At 33.9% G+C, this 15,577-nt stretch overlaps 1 protein-coding gene across 6 annotated transcripts in view; it reads right to left on the bottom strand.

The window, feature by feature from the left end:
* Positions 1 to 15,577, bottom strand: part of ZNF366 (zinc finger protein 366) — a 107,828-nt gene that overhangs the window by 68,296 nt on the left and 23,955 nt on the right. For 4 of the 6 annotated variants that reach the window (XM_074282234.1, XM_074282235.1, XM_074282230.1 and 1 more), the window contains exon 2: positions 6,032 to 6,083. The exons of the other annotated variants lie outside the window; for them this stretch is intronic. The gene's annotated coding sequence lies outside the window, so the exon portion shown is untranslated. The remainder of the gene's footprint in view (positions 1 to 6,031; positions 6,084 to 15,577) is intronic. 6 annotated transcript variants of the gene reach the window in all.

Below are 15,577 nucleotides of genomic sequence, written 5' to 3' on the forward strand. Positions count from 1 at the left end.
CTCAGAAAGGGAATAACATATCCACTAATTTGGGTATATATTGTACCCACAGGGAAGTAGGAAAGAAAAATGTAAGAGGAACTGAGAGGGGAGGGCAGATTAAAGGAGACAATGGTAAGAAGCAAAAACAGACTTGAGGAGGGACAGGAAAGAGGAAAAAAAATAAGATGGAAAGAAATAGTAACCATAACTATGAATGTGAATGGGATGAACTCATCCATAAAACAGAACTGGATAGCAGGAATAGATTAAAAGCCAGAATCCTGCAATATGTTGTTTACAAGAAATAGTCTTGAACTGGAGAGAGACACACAGAATAAAAAATAAGGGGCTGGAGCAAAATCTATTACGTTTCAGTTGATGTTAAAAATAAAGCGGGGGGGGGGGGGGGGGTAGCAATCCTGATCTCAAACAATAGCTAAGCAGGGAAATTACATTTTGCTAAAAGGTACCATATTCAATGAAGCAATAGTAATACTAAAAATATATGCATTAAATGGCATGGCATCCACATTTTAAAGGGAAAAGTTAAATGACATTAAAACTATCCTAATGGGAGATCTCAACTTCTCTCTCAGAACTAGATAAATCTAATCATAAAACAAGCTTGAAAGAAGTTAAGGAGATAATAGAATTTTGGAAAAGTAAGATATGATAGATCTTTAGAGGAAATTAAATGGGATAGGGCCTACACAAAAAATTGATCATGTATTGGGGCATTAAAACCTCAACCCAATGCAGAAGAGCAAAAATTAAAAAAAAAAAAACACACAAGCTAAATTCATTCTTTTAAGACTATAATGCAATAAAAATTACATTCAATAAAGAGAACAAAATGTTAAAAAAACAAATCACAGGGAAAAAAAGCAATAACTTCATTTAAAGATAATGACAATATTGAAACGTACCAAATTTATGGAATGCAGCCAACACAATACAGATCAATGAATTTGGAGTACACTTATTAGGAAAAATTTTCCCTGATTACATGTCAATAAATCTAAGTGAAATGGATGAATGTTTACAAAAATATAAATTGCCCAGATTAACAGAAGATGGATTCACAATTCTACCAAACATTTAAAGAACAATTACAATACCATATACTAATATGCATATATATATATATATATATATATATATATACACACTAATATTTTGGAAAAACAGGCAAGGAAGGAGTCCTTTTATGATGCAAATATGGTTTTGATACCTAAACCAATGAGACCAAAAGCAGAAAGAAAACTATAAACCAATTTTCTTAATGAATATTGATGAAAAAATTTTTTAAAAGAAATAGAAATATGAGAAAAATCATATGCTATGATAGGATGGAATTTATATTAGAAAAACTATCAGCAAAATTGACAATGTCAATATGATTAACTTATGCTAAGATTGACAAAATGTAACATTTATTCCTATTAAACACACCAGAAAATATAAATATAGATGGAGCTCTCCTTAAACCTCTAAAACCATCAGCAAGCATTATCTACAACAAGGATAAGCTAGATGCCTTCTCAATAAGATGAGCAATCTTTTTGGAGGCAAAGAATTGAAAATTGAGGGGATGCTCATTAATTGGACAATGGCTGAATAAGTTGTGTTATATGATTGTGATTGATTACTTACTGTTGTCCTATAAGAAATAATGAGCAGAATGCTTTCAGAAAAACTTGGAAAGATTTATATGAACTGATGCAATGTGATGTGAGCAAAACCAAGAGAATAATATTTGCAGAAACAATATTATACTATGATCAACTATGAATGACTTAGCATAATTCTTGGCCACTGAATTATTTTAACTACCTAACATAGTGAAGCATTGAACTATCTCCTGAAATCACTCCAAAGGACAGACATTTGGACAACACTTCAAAATAGTCATCTACTTTGGTTTAAACACTGTTCTGAATCATCACCTTCCTATAGATAGACTTCCTCACAAAAGACTTTTCCATTTGAATCCACCTCTTCCAAAACCAGCTCTTCTTTGACATAGAACTATCACTAGAGGAAAGAGCAAGAAGCTTGAAGTCAAAAGACTTGAGTTCCACCCCTGCCCCTTATTGTGCCATGTGTCTATGGACAAATTACTTCCCTCTCTGGTCCTTATCTTTTCTGATAATGGGCAATTTGGAATAGGTGAATTTTGGATGTACCTCTTCTGTAATTCTGAGTACTATCAAATCAACCCCATGTAGTCTCAAATTTCTTCCAATTCTATTAAGACTCCTCCTGTGATTTGTTTTTATCTATATTATAATCATTCATATATTTGCCTTGTATCCTCTACTAAAATATAAAAAAGATTGTACTTTTAATTTTTATATCCTAAGCATGAAATGATGGACAATGAATAAATTGAATGGAACTGAATTATTTCCCATTTTCTGTTTATCTTTAACAATGATCATCATTATTAGAGGAACTATTGTGCTATGAACTCTTAAGTTTACTTCCTCATTAACTTGGCCTGAAGAAAATGTGAAAAAAAAGACTGAAGAGAAAGAGTTTTGCTGTTGAGTTTCAGCAGAAGAATAATTATGAAAATAATTATGAAAATAATTATGAAAATGGGTGATGAATTATATCTGGAATTTAGGGATCAACATAAGAGATTTGAGTGAATGAAAACTGGGAAGTTCCTTAAGACATGAACTTGTATATTATGCAAGCTCCTTGAGGGCAAAGACTTTTTTATTTTTACTAGTATTTGTATTCTCAGCACTTAACATAATATCTAATATGTATTAAGTGTTGCTTGTTGCCTTGCCTTAAGGACAGTTTAATGAATAGAATAGAAAATGGACGAATTGGTCCATTCCAAGGATAAAGGGTATCTTGAAATTTAGTTTTAAAAAATTTAAAATTTAAATTTAAAAAATTTAGTTTTAAATTTTAGGTATTTGAAGGAAAAAGACATTCTGCAAAGGAAAATGGGAAATTCAAAGGGACCCAAAAAAGCTCTTCTTGGGGGACTGAAATAAAAGTTTGAGAATGTAGGTTTTCCCAGAAGAAATGAACACTGGGTCAATAAATGTCTTGGTTAAAAAACTTATGAAAAGAGACCATGTGGGATATTCAAGAATGGAATGAATACCATATGTGGATACCCTGAGAGTGGTAAATGCACTTCGGGTGCTATGTGGGCTAGCTGGTAAAGTGAGAGATTTAAAATTAAGGCCAACACATCATAACAGTTGGCAGGAAGAATATGGAATGAAGTCACGAAACAGGCTGAGATGAGTAGAAGACAAAGTAATTTACCATTGGGAGTGGAGGCAAAGGAGAATTCGGAATTGTTCATCTTTTAACTTATCATCTTTTAAACTTCTAATTTGTCCCTATTTTTCTACTCATATGTGAACTCCTCACCTTGATCTAATATTACAAGAATAAAATGAGTTTTAAATGTAATGGGAGTGGGACATCAAGATTCTATGATATTTTACAGAAATACAGTTTCAAGAGTACTCTTTTATACCTGTTATCTCATTTGAGTAGGGAAACTCTTTGAGGTACATACACTATGTCCCTACCAATAATGAATCCCCTCAGGTGTGTTCAAATTCATGCTATTAGAAGTTATTATAAAATATGGTTACTGTAGTATACAGTAAGAAATATTTTGCTAGAGTCCTTATTCTTACCATTCAGGACCTGACTAGACAGAATTATAGCATTGTTAAAGTCAAGAAGTATCTTAGATGTATTCTAAATCAGATGTCATCTTCTGTATTTGATAGATGAGAAAACAAGGCCAGATTAGCATCTTGCCCAAATCAACTAGAAAATTTATTGGTAACAACTAGGAATAAAACCTCCAGTCTTCAAATTCTCAGTCCAAACTCTACACTGGATCATGAAGCTCCTACTCCTACCCTCATGTCTTTACCAAGACATTTGAATCTGTCCCACTCTTCCCTACTATCCTTAAATATTAACTGGGAATAAAGTAGTTCTAGATTTCACCCATTCCACAGACCACTCCTGTCAACAGAAGTAGAGAGACTAATTATCAGGCAACTTGAGGACAAGTTTGGCTTACAATCATCAGCATTATTTGGGATTTCCATCTCTGATGTATGTGATGAGATACAGAACCCAACTTTCAAGTTTCTAGATGAGATTAAGTTAATGAAACTTGGTAAATAAAAGCAGAATTCAAGTGGATTCCATGAGCTAGAGAAATGATCTGAAGTCAAATGAAAGAAATGCAGTAAAACTGAGTGCAGGGTTCAACATGTATCCCAAAGCCACAGTCTCAGATTTAGAAGGGAATGTAAAAAGTCATTTGATCTAGCCTAATGTCTCCCCATTTGGAGACCTACCTGCCCCCAAAATAACATCAAAAGGGAATTATAATTGGGCTATATCAATTTAGTGATTCTATGACTCTTATTTGTGAGTTAGGTGCATTTTCCTAAAGAGCAAAAATATACCAAGTGTCCCAAAACAATTTTGGGACACTTTGTATTTAGTCAATCTCTAAGGTCCTTTTCACCTGCCAAATTCAGATATTCTTTGTTTTTTGAATGTTGTTTTGTGACTATTGCACATCTCAGTATATGTCAATGTTATTTTTACATGTCTCCTCACAGATGTTTTACTTTCAGCCAGAGGTCTACTATGATCTCCAGGTTGGAAGGTTTTTCTTTATGGGGTCAAATTTCTTTCATTTGGCATTTTCAAATCGACATTTCCATTTATTTTTTCATATGTTTTTGAATTTCAAACCTTTATTCCTTAAAATGTCTGACATTTAAGTAAACCTGGCTCTAAATTCCTTATCTTTATATTCAAGCATCACACATGAAAAAAGTAACATAGTTTTTGTATATCATAAGCCAAGTTTTCCTCAATTTAAAAATTGTTCTATATTTTTGTGCCAAATCTTCAATATACTTTCCCCAGTGAATATGGGGGTGGAAGCTAGGAGGAGGGTGTTGTAACAAGGAAAATACTCTGTATTAATTTTTATTATAGCCACCTTATATTTAGAGTCAATAATAAATAGTCCATACTTCATAAAAGGTAAGGCCTTCATCCTATATATAGGATCCTTAGAAAATATGATCTGGAAGGAAAAAAAATGCCCACAAAATGGTCTTAGTTTCATGTACATGTTCTTCATATGATCCTGTATGTTCTAATTCAAGGATAGATTCCCAATCTTACCCTCTTTTCCCATGTTCCTTTTACAGAAAAAGATAGATGATCATTCTTGACCTTACTGGTTTGCCATGTTTAATAGAGATGCAGACCAGGATATACTGGTATGTATTTAAGAACTTGTTCTCTAGAAAGAAGAAATGTTCTAGGGGACACACTTATCAGTTTGATCTGAATTAATATTTTCTCCATTTTTTCTTAAGTCCAGACAATCATCAAAACTATGAATCAAGCCCTTATTTTTCACATTTGCCGTTATGAAAGTACACAAAAATTTAACAATCAGTTCTTGCAAGCCAGTGGAAACTGATTCCAGCACACCAATGAATATAGATCAGTTTTCCTTCAGGGTTTCCAGAACAAAAATCACAGAAGTACACATAATTATTATTTCCTCCCTTCCTTAATTAAATAAGCATTTATTGAGTGCCTATTATGTCTAAAGCTCTTAGCTGTTTGGACAACAGTGGATGTACACCATCTTGACTCATGCTTCTATGATTTCTATGACTCATGCTACTTCTTCCTAGCCTCTTTCCAATAATATTTCTTTTAGGTCTTCTATGTTCTTCACATCCTCACTCCTTCACAATATAGGAATTAGGGAAATGGATACTAAAGATCACAGGTAGTATTTGCACCCTAGTCCTGCAACTCAGAGCTAATGATCTTTTCATTGCATCGAACTTCCTCTACTGATGGTCATGGGCTTAAATTGACCCATCCTTTGAACAAAATAGGAGCATAAATAGAATTCCAAATTTACAAAATCCTCTCTCAAATGGTGATTTAACAAAATGACCCTCATTTCATGAATCAGTTGTGTTACATTGGAGAAGCCTCAACTTACTTGGAAAGGGGCTCACTTTTTCTCTGCTGAAATTTTGAGTCGATCTCCAGTTCTGTACAAAAGGGGAAGGTGAAAGGATAAAAAAGAATGTCAGTTTTGATGTATTACCAGAGCAAATAAGACATAAGAATTTGGGCCCAAAGCCACATTCTACTGTAGTATTAAAAAAGGATTTTGATGTTTCCCAGTCTTCATCAAGATCATTACAACTGTTCCATAGAATATGTAGTATTTGAAGAGCTTTCTACTCACATGTCTAATATACCACTAAAAAAAGAAAAAAACTATTTTACCACTTTGGGCACTTTGCTATTAAATATAGTATTTTCTTCAGATATTGAAAGGATTGAAAGCTATAATGAAATTTCTCAAAAATGATGTTAATGGAAGACAAAAAAAAAACAAAAACTACTAATCCTGTAAAGGTAATATGTATGATATACTATCTTTAGAGCAAAAATAAATAAAATCTTTTACTTGAGTTTCATAAATTAACAGTTAAGCACAGGATGGAGAAGGTATGACTAGACAAAACTTAAAAATCAAGAGAAACTAGGCTTGCTATATAGATCTAGACATCAATCACATAGAAATGAAAATGAATCTATGGGAACTCATGAAATTGATAAGAGTATAGAGAGGAAGGAGAAGATGGTCAAGAACAAGAGCCTGGGGGAACATCAACATTTAGGGAGCATGATATTGATATTGAATAGCAAAGGCAACTGAGAAGGAACATTCAGATAAATAGAACCAAGAGAGCAATATCACAAAAACCCAGAGGAGAAAATATCCAGCAGGAAAGGGTAGTCAATAATGTCACATCTCTCCTTTGCATCCAAGACACATCTTAATTATTTTTGCAACCTAAACTTGAGTCCAAAATAAAGGTCATTGTTAAAAATAGGTCTTCCTGGCCACAGAAAGAGAAGAAAAGAGCAGAGAGACAGAAGGGTCTGTTTCATTAAGTTAAAATAATCTGAAAAAGTTACTTCAACAAAGACCATAAATGCAATTTTTTCATTCTGTTCTTTTAGGGTTACAGTAAATTACACTTTGATTAGCTCGGAATCTCTGAAGCATCCTGAATTTTTTTTTCCTGAGCCAATTGGGGTTAAGTGACTTGCCTAAGGTCACACAGCAAGGAAGTGTTAAGTGTCCTCCTGACTTCAGGACTGGTGCTCTATCCAATTGCAATCTAGCTGTCCCTAGCATCCTAAATCTTGATAGTACAGAATTCATATTTGGCTGCGTTCATTCCATTTATATGGTTTTTTTCTTCTTCCTTTGCCATTATAAATTAGCCTTCAACTGTCATATTAGTTTTCTTTCTTCTGTAATGATACTTTGACAACTAACATTACCCAGGTCTTGACTCTAGCTAAGACAAATAGAATGCATAGTTAGGTTCCCCCCAATAGGTGTTTTTAATAATGCTTACTGCTTAAATTATGTTCTGCCTCTGAAGCATTCTGCAAACTTCCTCCCTCTCTCAGACCATTGAATTAATTGGTACCAGACTTCATGTTGTACTCACAATACTAAATATTTAACCTAAAGCCAAAAAATTTTTAAATGATATAATGAATATGTAATGTAATATAATCGTTTATTATATTGTAATATGTAATATAATAGTTATGTTTGAAATTTTATTACTTTAGGATTCTTATCAGCATTATTCCAAAGTCAGTAGCATGCTGGACTTGAATTCAGGAATATCAGGGCATGAGTCATGCTTCTAGCACATAGCAGTGGTATGACAAAGCATAGGCAAGTCATTTATAGAGCCTCAGTTTCCTCATATGAAAAATGTCTAATAATGCTTGTAACAAACTTTATTGTTATGATTTCCTGGCTTGAAAGATGAGAATGTTTTTCTGGATGATCTCTGAGTTCCCTTACCACTCTAATTCAATCACCCCTTATTAGGTACCTTTTAACAGAGGCTTTCTAGAAACACCCCTCTCAAAATTAGACCACTAGGAAGCATCTTCATCCAGCTTAAGGGAAGAAAGTCTTGGTTTCATTATAAGATACATGAAAGTAATGAGGTAAGAAATATGCATCATCAAAAATGTAATTAAAAAAAGAAAATGACATAGTCAAAGACTATAATGCTCATAATAGCTTACTATTGCCAAGTATTTTCATGTGCATCATCTTATCCAGTGACTATTATGTATTTCATTTTCATAATAGTCAGCTTTAAGGAGGTAGTACCATTTATGAATCAATAAATTGTTTATGTTGAGTTTTACGGTATATATACATATATATATATATATACAAATATATATATGTATTTATACATATATATATACATATATCTTTCTTGAGTACACAGGCAAGAACATGGAACACACACACACACACACACATACACACACACAGAGTCTTAATTTGCTCAGGATACAGCCAGCTTCAGAGTAACAACCTAATTACTTATAGAATCATATAATGGTAAAACTGAAAGGTATTGTAAAGATCTAATCAATTACTCTGTCTTTTTCTAATCTTACCTACCTACTTGTGTGTAGGTGCATCATTTGGCTTATTCATTTGCCTTTCTATCCATCCATCTTTCTATCTTTCTACCTATCTACCTGTCTTTCTGTCTGTGTCTGCAGGTGTCTATTTACTACTTATCTATTCATGCATGCATCTATCCATCTATTGATCATCTATTAATTGATTAATGTCCATCTTTTGTTTATCTATATATCTGGGTATATACATATATATATATATATGTGTATATATATATGTATATATATACACGTCTATTTACCTGTATGTCTATTCAACTTATGTATATGTGCAATCTATTTATCTACTTTCTATTGATCATCTGTCTATCAATCTGTATGCATATGTTGGTCTATTTATCTGTGCACATATATATCTATCCTATTTATCAATATTATATCTACGTGTGCATGTGTCTATGTGTCTATCCATCTATCTACCTATCTATCAATCATCTATCTTCCTATACCATATCCAGGTTCAGATCAACTCTCCTGAGTACCAAGTACTTATGATTTTAGTCAAGTTCCCTAATTTTGGGGGTCTTACTTGTAAAAAGAGGGTTTGAACTAAGATCCTTTAACTCTTTTAAGTTTTAACTCTTTTTAAGTTTTGGTCTATTTTTGAATTAACAAATATTTTATTAAATGTGCATGTGGCAACAATTGATGCTTAAGAGAGCACACAAACCCTTTGTCAAAGAACTTAGAATCTAGTTTTGGATATGAGACCAATACACATTTAAGCAGGAAACAATAAAGACTTCTCTTCAGAGGTGGGGGGTCAGAAAGTTTGGGCTCAAGTCCTAAGTCTGTCAAGTGGGTGATACAGTAGACAGGTTACTGGATTTAAGACCTAAATTCAAATGTTGCTCTGGACTCTAAGTGAGTGATGCCTTCAGTTTCTCTCAGAATTAGTGTGAAGATCAGAAGTAACTTTTAGCACTTTGCAAACTTTAAAGCAGTACACAAATTCTAGCTATTATTATTGTTAGCTGTGATGAGGTGTCCATCATCCCTTAGTCTCCCTTTCTGAATAGCATAATGGGAATAATGACTCCTACTTCATGAGTTACCCCCTCTCTATACCAATGGGAAAGAGACCCAAGAGGTACAATGACTTATTCCTATTAACATAATAAATGCCAAAGTTAAGATTTGAATCCAAGCCTACTGACACTCTATTATCACTTATTAAGTGATCTGGTTTTCTCAAATTAAATATGTGATCAGGTGTCATTCTGCCAGTGGCTTTACCAGAATTCCTAAGGGAAATGCTCATCTTTTGCCTCTCTTAGGTTAGGAAACTACAATTTGTGAAGGGCATGGATTTGAGTACCTTTTAAAAATATTTTAGGGAAATAAAAAGTTTTTAATTTAAATTTAAATTTAAAAGTATTTAGGGAATGGGGAAGGTTCCCACTGAAAATGACTATAGGAAGCCCATTTTTAGGAATATAAGTGCACAATTGTCTCAAATGGATTCTGATCGATTAATTCATTTAAAAGAATATTTTTAAAAGACATTCAAAAACCCCTTGGGCTTTTTCTTCTCCCTTTAGTCAAGGATATTCCGAGTACACATACACAGCATCTGATTTTAGATTATATGCAAATATAGATCTAATAATATTTTAATTATTATTTTTGTTTTGGAAAGGACTGAACTTATGCTCTTGAAGGTTTTGGAAGATCCGAGTACCAAAACTCCCTCTATCCATTAGATTAATAATTTATCTGTAACATAAAATTCTTGAAAAGTTGCCTAGGATACAAAGATGATACAATAAGATACAATGAGCCCATTTCACATGACTATTATGTGATATAAATACTTGAATCCATGTCTCTATGTTCTCAAAAGCAACACTATTGATCAAAATACATTAGGGATATTATTGTTAAAGGGTGTTGGGTGGGGCAACCTTGGACAGAACCTTGGAACCTTGCCTGTTCCTTCTTGCTTAATGCCTAACTCCAGATAAATGTCCCTTCAATGAATCCTCAGCATGTCATGAACTATTCAGGATGCTGTCTAGTATCTCTTATATGCTCATAGATACTGAATTCTTTCCTTATATTTCTTCATTGAAACTAAAGAGAAGGGGAAGGAAAATCAGGAGGCTATGATACATTAAGACGAGGATTCTATGAAAATACTGGTGGAGCCAAGGCAAACCACTTCTCCAGATTTTTCCCTGGAAACTTTCCTGCATATTCCTCAGGAAAATGCAAAAATCTCTTTTCTTGAGCTCTAACAAGAATTCCTGGTGGGCAGATCAGAGATTGAAGGGAGATAGGGTGTAGTCATTTTACTACCCATATTCCAAAGAGTTTAGTCACCTTTCTTTTTGGTTGGAATTACTTCTTGGAAGGAATTTCTGAGAAGTGTTGTATAAAGAATGATGTCAGCCAGTCAGGAAACTCAGGACAGCAGTATTTGTCTGCATTCCAACTTACTTTTATCTGATCCCCACCCTCCCTTCCACTCTCTCTACAAGTTCCCATGTTTTGCATTGCTCCCCACACAGCATACTTTCAATATGGTTCATAAACTATTCATCCTCTTCTCTATAGTAGACAGATATTGAAAGCAAGCTTAAGTTAGAATCCCAAACAATGGTTTTTTTACAGAAATAAAAAAAATAAAAAGCCTGATAGAACAGGTCATTCAAACCTCCCTGGATGCATTATGTATCTGTGGTCAGCATTTTTTCTTGCTCTGAGAAAGCCTTGTATTTTCCCTCCTACTTAAACAAACATTTTAGTGCTCATTTCCTCCTAAGAATTTTAATGAGGAATATAATTTTTTACTCCTATAAATGCCAGAGCTCAAACTCTCTCGTCCTGTGGTCACTTTTAATGCATATCCTAGGTCAAAGTTGATCCTTAGTTGTACCCGGGAGCTATGGGCACACAAAGCCATGTTCATACATCCTAGGGGAATGGGGGATGGGCTGCACAGTGAGACAGCCTCTGCAATGAGATCTGGACCAGAGAACTTCCTTCACTTCAAAGCACAAGGCCAGAAAGTGCTGACGTTAAACAAGTCTTATATCTGCCAAGCTCAGACTGCAGGATCTTTTGATGTTCCTGTGAAAGGGCCTAGGAGGTCCTTGTTATATTTATTTCTTTGTATTTATTGTTATATTTTGTCCCAAGTATTATAGCCCACACTGATCTTCTTTCACCTCCCTTCTCTCTCCCACTTCTCCCCCCTGATGTTTTTCCCCTGAAGTACAGATGTTTTTCCTCTGCTAACTTGGGGGGAGGTTATTCCAACACCTTACCCAGGGTCCATATTTTTTAGAAAGTAGGGAAAGCTGAGCCAATGCTCTAAAATTATAATACTATGGAATTTGATAGCAAACCCTAAGGAATAATGAGAACCTAAAGCAATGACCCGTGAAGCAATAACAGCTTTTGATTATAACTGTTCATTATGTTGAGAGTCCCTAGACCCAAGAGCTATTTCCATTTCTGGCTTTTGTTTTCAGATAATTAGTATTGGCTGCTTCAATAAAGCTTCCAGATAAACTCAGAATAAACTCCTCAATAAACTCATATCTGCATATTATTTCACAGGATTGCATATTGATTTATATAAATTTAAGAAATGCTCCAGAAAGTACAAATTTTAAAAATGTAAAGTAGTGACATATACATTATATGAATTCAAACTTGATCATTGAGTAAGTCAATGAGAGTCTCTAGGACACTGGACTAGCCTTTCTGAATTAATCAGAAATAGTATCTACTACGGGGGTCTAATACAGCTGACATTGAGAGATCCAAAAGAATTGAACCTAGAAAGTAAAGATATCTGGTAGATTATTGTTAAACCTAGTGAAACTAAAATTAACCAGAACCAAATTAAGCCAACAAATATGATATTTGACTTCAATGAAAATATGGGCAAAGGGGAGAATGGCAAAGATGTATTGGGAAATTATGATGAATAGGAAATAAGAGGTACAAGACTTGTAGACATTCCATAGTCAACTGTATATGATTGATTAGGATAACCATCTTGTTAAAGCAAAGATCAAATTAAATCTAAAACTTGTCCAGTCATGTCCAATTCTTCATGGCCCTATTTGGGATTTTCTTGCAAAGATACTGGAATTCATTTCCTTCTCCAGCTCAATTTGGCAGATGAGAAAACTGAGTTACACAGGGTTAAATGACTTCCCAGGGTCACATATATCTGATGCCAGATTTTTAACTTAGGAAGAAGAGTCTTCCTGACTCCAGAACTTGCACTCTGTACATATTGCCCATATAAAATTAGAAGAATTAAAAGAAATAGATAGGGCATGCAGTTAAAGGAACTCCAATCTGACTTTTTAAATCATACTACTAATGACAAAAAAGATAATTAAATGGATAGATATTGCTATCTATTATAACAAAACTAACTAATTTCAATCGTCATGAAGTCAAAATATCCTAGAAAACAATCTAATTCAACAACTAGTTGATTTCCTCGTCAAATGGAAAGCTATGGCACTTAAAGGCAATACTAATTTAGAATATTAACTCATTTCTAAAACCTTATAGAGAAGGATACTGAATATATTGAACTCCCATTTCATAAAATAATAAAAAGCAATACAGAGAAAAACACTTTAAAGAAAGCCTTGAAAAAGGCCTAAGTAAACAGTGATCCTAAGTATATCTGAATATGAAACTGGAAGGAGAACAAGAAATGAAAAATGGAAAAGACTGTTTTCACAATCAAAAATGATCTTGAGTCTTGGTTAGATTTAATGAGAAAGGGAAAATGGTTTAGAAAAAAATCTTTTGGGACTTGACAAAAGAAACAAAAAAAGCCCATGCTAGAGATGATACAATTTTGAAGACCAACCATAGTAGTTATTTTAAAAGGGGTAAGATAATAAGTATATATATATATATATATATATATACACACACACATATATATGTATATATATATATATATATATATATATATATATATATATATATATATATATATATATATATATATATATATATATATATATAAGCTAGGATCTTTTCTTGCTGAAAAAGATGAGTTAAAAAAACTCATCTATATCAGAGTTCTTCCACATTTATATAAAGTTTTCATAAGAGTATTCTCTACAACTATCAATCCCTGATGAAGGTATGAGAAGGACAAGTTTCTTTTGCAAGTGATATTCCACACTAGACTATCTTCACCATGACAAAGTTGACTAAAAGGAGCAGAGAATATAAGGTCCCATTGTGATTGTTTGCCAGCAAAAGACCACTTTAAAGATTCTCTCCCAAGATGCCTGTCATAGTCTGAGCCAGTCTCAGTCTGCCCCGTCCCTCCAGCAGTCTGACAATCTGCCAGTCTCAGTCTGAGTCTGACTCTGTCCAAGTTCTCTAAGCCCTTAAATGCCCTATTACAATTACATAATTACAGTATACTGAGTATAAGCCAATCTAGAGTCATTATATCATTATATCAAATTAAAGTGATTATATCAATATGTGTGTGTGTGTGTGTGTGTGTGTGTGTGTGTGTGTGTGTGAGAGAGAGAGAGAGAGAGAGAGAGAGAGAGAGAGAGAGAGAGAGAGAGAGAGAGAGAGAGAGAGAGAGAGAGAAACTAGAGAACCATTATGTCATCAATTCTATTAACACCTTGTTTCAAGTATACTTCTCCAGAGTTTTGGCCCTCTACAGATGTCTCCCATATATATGCCATGTTCATACAAGAGTCCTTGAAAGATGTAATGACAGAGGCAACTAATTGTTTAGATGGCACATCAAGCTAGATATAGTATAGGAAAACATACTTGCCAAGTCATTCGAAGCTGTCACAGAGTGAACCTAACCTAGATGCTAGATGCTAGATCCAAAAAGTATTCCCTATCAATCTGGGATCTGAGGTCTGGATTAAAGGGTTTGTATATAGGTTTTAGAGGGTCCATAAATTGGGATGGCAAAAATACATATACAAGTAGCTTCTAACTAAAATTGAGCATTTCTTGAAGTTATTTTAAAACAACCTGAGAAGGAATGCTTAAGCTTCCTCAGACTGCCCAAAGGATCCATGACAAAATAAAATGAAGAAACTTTTCCTGCTGAAGATGGTAAGACACTTCCAAGGCTCTTATTTACAAAAGATGTTCTGACCACAAGGTAGAATATCCCAAATATTTGTAGTTTTAAAGATAATTCACAAAGCTTCATCGATCAGAATAAATATCTTACACACTGAAAAAAACCAAACAAACAAACAGAGCTTAACCTAGAATTGAATAGTAGGAAGTAAACTGGATAATCTTTAGAAAATTTGAAGATTTTTAAAAACTTTCTTCCCATTCCCAAAGTCCAAAAGAACTTTTGTTTTTTGGGGTTTTTTTTGGCTGAGGCAATTTGGCTTAAATGACTTTCCCAGGGTCACACAGCTAGGAAGTGTTAAATGTCTGAAACCATAATTGGACTCAGGTCCTCTTTCTTGACTTTAAGGCTGATGCTCCAAAAGAACTCTTGTAACAAAGAGGTATAGCTAAGCAAAATGAACTGATACACGCAAAGAGGAAAAATAACAAGCTCAGGTTTAGAGTCAAGTTGAGGGAAATCAGGTGGAGATAGATATTCAGGAAAGATAGCCAAATTAGGTGCTGGACTTCTGGAGATTAGGATTCTAAATATACATTTTGGAATCATCTGTAGAGAGACGGTAATTGAACTCTTAGGAGCTAAAGACATGATCACTGGAGTAGAGTGCCCAAAGAAAAGAGATGACCCAAAACTGAGCCTTGAGTTTGACTTCCATGTCTAGCATGAAAAATGGATAACGGTACAACTAAGGAGTGTGACAAGGAAGGTCAGACTGTTAAGAAGACAACTAGAAGAGAAATTGTCAAAAGTCTATGTCAGAGAGCTCCTGCTTCCAGGAGATGAGGTGGTTTGATTGTCTCAGAAGCTGCAGAAATCATGAAAGAGGGGGAAACTGAGAAATGGGGCAATCAGGTTTAGTATTTATGAGATCATATAATC

This window comes from Sminthopsis crassicaudata, chromosome 1 (assembly GCF_048593235.1).
Source record: "Sminthopsis crassicaudata isolate SCR6 chromosome 1, ASM4859323v1, whole genome shotgun sequence".
Taxonomy (NCBI): domain Eukaryota; kingdom Metazoa; phylum Chordata; class Mammalia; order Dasyuromorphia; family Dasyuridae; genus Sminthopsis; species Sminthopsis crassicaudata.